We start from the raw sequence: 6,485 nt of genomic DNA, 5'->3' as shown, positions 1-6,485 counted from the left end.
GCCAGACTCAGGCTTTCCAAATTTCCATTCTTTGCTTCATAAGTGAGTAGCTGAACTATTTGTCCCCACTGACCAATCAGAACAAAGCACTCGTTGATCTGATTTGATCAATCTTTTGTTAAGCTTCTCTCCTTCCCACTGGTCCTTCAATATACCCCCACGTCAGCCTGAGCCTGCTGAATAGGAAACAGCCCCTCTTTAGTGACCTTTCCTAACACTACTGGACCACAAAAAGCCGTATTTCCTGATCAGTTGCTGAATTCGGGTTCTTTTTAGCCTTGTCTACTCCTCCCCATGAAAGAAAAGCCCTTTTCTGCCTGACCTTCAAGGCACTCACTGATCTTGCAGTCAGAGTATTCTCCGTATTGCAATAATCTTTCTAATAGTCTTTCTTTATGTAAGTCTAGACTTGTCTTTATTTGACAACACATTAGATAAAACAGATAAAATATTATGAGACTTCTCCCAGATTTGGTGAAGTTTATGTAATGAGAGAGTTAACATATATTTTATCAAATTGCGTTAAGAAATACATATTCTAGCTGCAGTGAATTCTCACCAGTGTTGAGAAATAAACTTACTTAAAACTTACAGTAAAACATTTTAGATATCAGGTTAAAATGTGAAAGAGGATACCTAGTTTTGCAAAATTATTGTAGGAGATACTTGAGCAAAAGAATTTGAGGACCTTAGCTCTAACAAACAACACCTAGGGAAGCAAATCATTGAAAAGATATGGTTCTATTTCAGGTTTGCTCCTGGAGGTCCTGTGATTTAGGACTTCTCCCTCTGAGAAAGGAGAAAGACATTTGAATTCACATCTTTTGAAAACATGTCTTAAAATGGGTTATTTGACTTTATCTCCTGAGTGAGTGGGTAGCGTGTGTAGTGAGAAGTGTCATGTGTGCTGCTGAAGCTGGAGTTGTGGGAAGGCTGGGCCTGGGTAGTGGGCAGGACAGTCCCTCAGAGTGTGAAAGAAAGAAAGAAAGAAAACACAGAATTGACCGGGTGCAGTGGCTCACCTCTGTAATCCCAGCACTTTGGGAGGCCAAGGTGGGCAGACCATGAGGTCAAGAGATTGAGACTATCCTGGCCAACATGATGAAGCCCCGTCTTTACTAAAAATACAAAAATTAGTTGGGTGTGGCCGCGCGCCTGTAGTCCCAGCCACTTGGGAGGCTGAGGCAGGAGAATGGGTTGAACCAGCGAGGCAGAGGTTGCAGTGAGCCGAGATTGCGCCATTACACTCCAGCCTGGCGACAGAGCGAGACACCGTCTCAAAAACAAACAAACAAACAAACAAACAAACAAACAAACAAAAACCACAGACTTGCACAAAGGTGGCCTGGGGGAGCCTTGAGGCAGCCTTGAAGGATCAGGATGTATAATTACATGGCCGAGATGGAAACCAGAGGCAGTGACAGAGATGGAATGAAATGTTTGGTCAATGGGAAGGGCCAGGTTTTAATGGGAACCTGGTGTCTTATCCAAGGGCACAGAGGAATTTATTAAGGGCCTTGAGCTGATTGGGATGTGTCTGAGACCAAAGGGTAGAGTAAAATGTTTAGAAATGGACTTCTCATATCAGTTCTTACATTTTAATGATTGTTTCTGGCTTATTCAACACTTGCAGCTTCACTTCACTAATGATATAAACACAAAATACATTGTGCTACTACTTTCTAGGGTTTTTGTTTCAGTTTCCCAATTTATCTCATCTAATAAATATTTTGCAGCATATCAGCTTGAAATGCATTTAGTTAATGTTGATTACCTCCTTACGTCTCTAAGTTTGACTTTTGCTAAAATAATGACATCCATAGGAGGTCTTTCTTGTATCACTCAGAGTTGGCAGATGTTGCTGAAAGACTACCCACAAAGGTGTGAGCAAGCCATGCTGAGGTGCCAAGAGACTTAGCAGCAACAGGAGGCTGTGAGTATTTCTAAGCAGGAGGAGCATGGGATGGGGAGAGCATGGCCAGTGTCCAGCGAGAACAAAGAATGCAGGAGGGTTCTGGGGCTGAACTTGGAGCTGTGCAGAGACGTGGGATCTACCAGAGATGCAGCCACCAAGCACATGGGGTAGTGAGGAAACCATCTGGTCTCTCTCCTCCCATTCCTTTACTCTCTTCTTGTGCCTCTCACAGGTCTAACAAACTGAAAGCCAGCAGGCAAGGGAGCCCAGGGAAAGCCTCACAGGAGGCTGACCTCCCAGGCCTTACAACAAAGCAGGTAAGACTGGAAAATATTCACAAAGATAAAATAAGGGGTTCTAATTCTCAAGGTTGGATGCCTTATATATTTTACCAACTTACTTTTTCTTCCCAAACCTCCTTCACTGAATGTGTTTGGAATATCCTCCTCATCTTGCTTCCTTTTTATTCTGCAAACTTTTGTATATATTGACTTTTGTTAATTTGGAGGAACATAATGCTGAATGTAAATAATAATTATGATAAAATAGTATAATTTTTATTAAAATCAAGATAGAAATTGATTTGGTAACCTACTTATCCACTAGTCTTTTAACTTTATTAAACAATCAAAAATTCTGGTATTGATTTGTTCTTTAAAAATCATATTTATTACTTCTAATTGAATTAACTTACTGGTTTTTCAATTTTTGAAAAAATAATAAATTTCCAGAATTGTCTTTGTTTACTTCCATAAAATTAAGCACTGGTTTTTCCCACTATCTCCTTTTTTATATCTATATTTTGTATCTTTCAAAAAATGTTTCTTATTGTTAAAGATGATAACAGCCACCTTAAATTTCTATAGATATTTAAATTTGTAAATATGTCTTTGAATAATAGATATTTTAATAACATTTTTATATTCAATATATTTAAGTGGTAGTGGATGCACTAAAGATATACTTGAAACATGAATTAAACCTTACAATGTGTTTATTCAACAAACGTCTATCTATTGAGCACCCACACTGCACACGATGTTAATGGCTGGCATTTCCTGAGTGTTTAACATGTGCCAGACACTGTGCTAAATACCTTCAAGGGATTATTTCACACCCTCACGATAACATTGTGAAATAGGTTTTATTATTATTTTCACAGTTGTCTCTTGGAGAAACTGAAGCAGAGTGCAGTTAAATGCCTTGCTTAGGGTCCCAAAACTAGTGAATAATTGTTATGTTAACCCAAAGAGTCTGAGCCTTGAAACAATTTTTCAGTCTTTATGTACCTGATGTGGTTTACAAAGAATAATAAAGAATTGCTCTGTCTCAATTGAACTTATGTCCTCTCGGCATAGATCAAGGATGAAAAACCTACAGCCCAAATCTGGTTTTATACTTGGTTTTATAAATAAAGTTTTATTGAAATGCAGTCCCACTCATTTGTTTATGTATTTTCTGTGATTGGTTTCGTTTTTGCTACAAGGGCAGAGTTGAATAATTATGACAAATACTGTATACTTGCAAGGACTAAAATATTTAGTTGTGTGACCCTTTACAGAAAAAGTTTGCCAGCCTCTGCCATAGATGTCTACAGAATTAATTACAAAATAAGGCAGTCTGTATTCAGCATTATTAGAGGAAAAAACGTGAACTGCAAAGAACAAATGATTAATTACAGTTTGAAAACAGGAGTGGGAAGTTTTTATGAAGATGACTGTATTAATCAGTGTTCTTCAGAGAAACAGAACCAACACGACATATACAGACATAGAAGAGATTATTTATTATGGGAATTGGCTAAGAAATCTCAAGATATGCTGTCTGCAAGCTGGAGAACCAGGAAGGTTGATGGCGTAAATCAGTCTGAGTCTGAAGGCTTGAAAACAAGGAGGGCTGTTGGTGTTAAGTCCTGGAGTCTGAAGGGCCTAGAATCTGGAGTCCTAATGTCTGAAGGCAAGAGATGATGTCCCAGCTCCAAAAGGGAAAGTTAATTTATCCTTCCTCCACCTTTTTGTTCTATCCAGACCCTGAACAATTTGGATAATGCTGTTCACATTGGTTAGGGTGGATCTTCTTTATTCAGTCTCCTGACTCAAATGCTAATCTCTTCCAGAAACACCCTCTTAGACACATCCAGATATAATGTTTTGCCAGCTATTTGGGTATCCCTAATCCAGTCAAGTTGACACATAAAATTAACCATCACAATAACATTATGACTTGAACCTTGAAAAGTGAGTGGAATTCTCAAGCATTTACATTTACCATAAGGCAGTGCCCTGGAGTATAAACCAAGTACCATGACACTCTTCTATTCTTCTATCTTAAAGATTATTAAGGCAACTCTTTTTTTTACCACCCCTGCCAGAACAACAGTACTAAAGTATTTCCAGTATTCTCTCTTAAAAGACCAAAGAATTCTACCAACAAGATGTCTCATTGTCCTTGCTGAAGTGTTTGAGAGATAGGCAAGAAAACACGGCTCTTCTCCCTCAACTGCAGATTCTGATAATTTCAACAAGGAGGTGGAAAAACCCTGTTGTTTCTGAGCCTATGTTTTTGTCCAATTCTACATTGCTTGATATACTTCTAGGACATGCATATCTTCTGCTTCTGACTGTGATGCAGCCTGTTACCCTTCTGATGGCTGAACCTTAAAGTCATCTTCCCTTTTTTCTTAAGAATTCATGACAGTCCAATATTTTTGATTAATATAAAAGTCATTTTTGAACTTAGATTATTTTTTACAGAATACATCTCTTTGGAAAATTTACAAAGATTTATAAATACACAATGCAATGTATAAATACAGTGTACTCATAAACATACAATGCATTGTGTGTTTAAAAATGTTCGCAAATTGCCACCTCTGCAAGGTGGCAAAGAGCATGCTCAGAAAAGTCATTACTAGAGCCATTTCTATTGACTAATATATGACCTCCAAAGAATCAACTGTCAGAACAAGAGGAAACAAAGTGGGAAATCACAGAGACTAGGGAAAGTATGACCCTGGAACCCCCTTACTTGTAGTGTCTACTTGGTCAGAGTGAATGCTTTACTTACTCAGCTTTGGCCTTGTCCATTTGTTTTACTTACTACATATTTCCAATTCACCAGCCATTGCTAAGTATGCAATACAACCCTCATTTCCTAAGAGATATGAATTCCCCTTTAAAACAGAGTTATGTGAAACTCAAAAGGAAATAGTTTGTTGAGCAAGGATGTGAGTCGGCAAAAACTAGAAGGTGAAGGGAAAGGTTGAATTGTCAGTAGGAGGGGCACCTTGGCTCTAAGTCCAATCAAATTTTACTTCTTTGGAAACAATGAGGGTTTAACAGGAAAACCATTTCAATTAGGGCTAAGATACAGAAAAGTATGGCATAAATGCGGATTACTGACATGACAAAAAGATTTGGGGAATTAGAACACATTTTCTTGACTTATGCAGACTGATTCCATTAATTAAGTAAACCTAAGTAAATGATTGGCACAATGGAGGTGTAAATATAATAATAATTCTCAAATTTACTACTTGTTAGTTCTTGATATTGGCCTAATTTTGATTCTTAGTCATTAATTATATACAAATCAATGAAGATGACTTTTACTGTAGGCATCAGAGTTTAAATTAAAAAACAGGAAAGGACAAAGGACCACATGCCTGGGAAGTTGAGCTGAGAATATGAGAATTAATTCTAGAACTACAGTCGAAGGATCCAGACTGTCTTCTTTGACTTCCAGCATAGCCTCTGATAAGGCAGCGGATGGTGAAATAGGTTGGCTTTTCCCAGTTGTCTTTCTTTCCCGTTGCTATTTCTACCACGTCCTAAGCAGTCTGAAAGAACTAGGAAAAGAGAGAAAACAGAAGCCTTGATCATTCCAAAATGTAGGAGTACAAATTTGTATTTCCACTTGTAACTGCTGTGTTTTGTTAGAACTTTTTATAAAGTTGTGGTTAAAGGTAAATGCTTCCTTATAACCTCATTTCTTATACCTGTGAATAATCATAGTTGTCTGTCAAATTTCATTATCTCCATCTTCTATGGCAGTAGAGTAATTGCCGTGTACTTGGCTGTCCAACAAGGCATTGAATTTCCAGGCACACCTTTCCTTCAGGGGCGGACCTGAGACTAGGTTTCCACCAATGGAATGTAAACCCAATTGATGTAAACATTTTTGCCTCCCCTCTCTCTTTGACCCTAAGCTTCAACTCCGCCCCTTCCAGCTAGCTGGGATGATAATGACTAGATCAAACGTGAAAGGCACACATTGAAGGTGGGAAAGACAGCCTGAATTCATGAATGAGCACATCAAGCAGAGACATCCTCCAACCTGGAGTATTCACCTCAGCTTGTCAAGGAAGAGAGAATAAGCAAATTTGCTCATAAGTCACCTTGTCCTTAAGTCTTCTGTGGCAGCAACTTAGCTTTTCACCCTAACTCATGCTATACTCGATCACATTTAAAGAAGACATGACAAAACTCTGTTTTACAATATATTTTAAAACCATTTTTTTCTCTTAACTGAAACATGCAGTCAACTATTATTGAGTAAAGAAGAACTCTTC

Source organism: Mandrillus leucophaeus, unplaced genomic scaffold, assembly GCF_000951045.1.
Source record: "Mandrillus leucophaeus isolate KB7577 unplaced genomic scaffold, Mleu.le_1.0 Scaffold397, whole genome shotgun sequence".
Classification (NCBI taxonomy): domain Eukaryota; kingdom Metazoa; phylum Chordata; class Mammalia; order Primates; family Cercopithecidae; genus Mandrillus; species Mandrillus leucophaeus.
The sequence above is the reverse complement of the archived record's forward strand: the minus strand, read 5'-3'. Positions refer to the sequence as shown.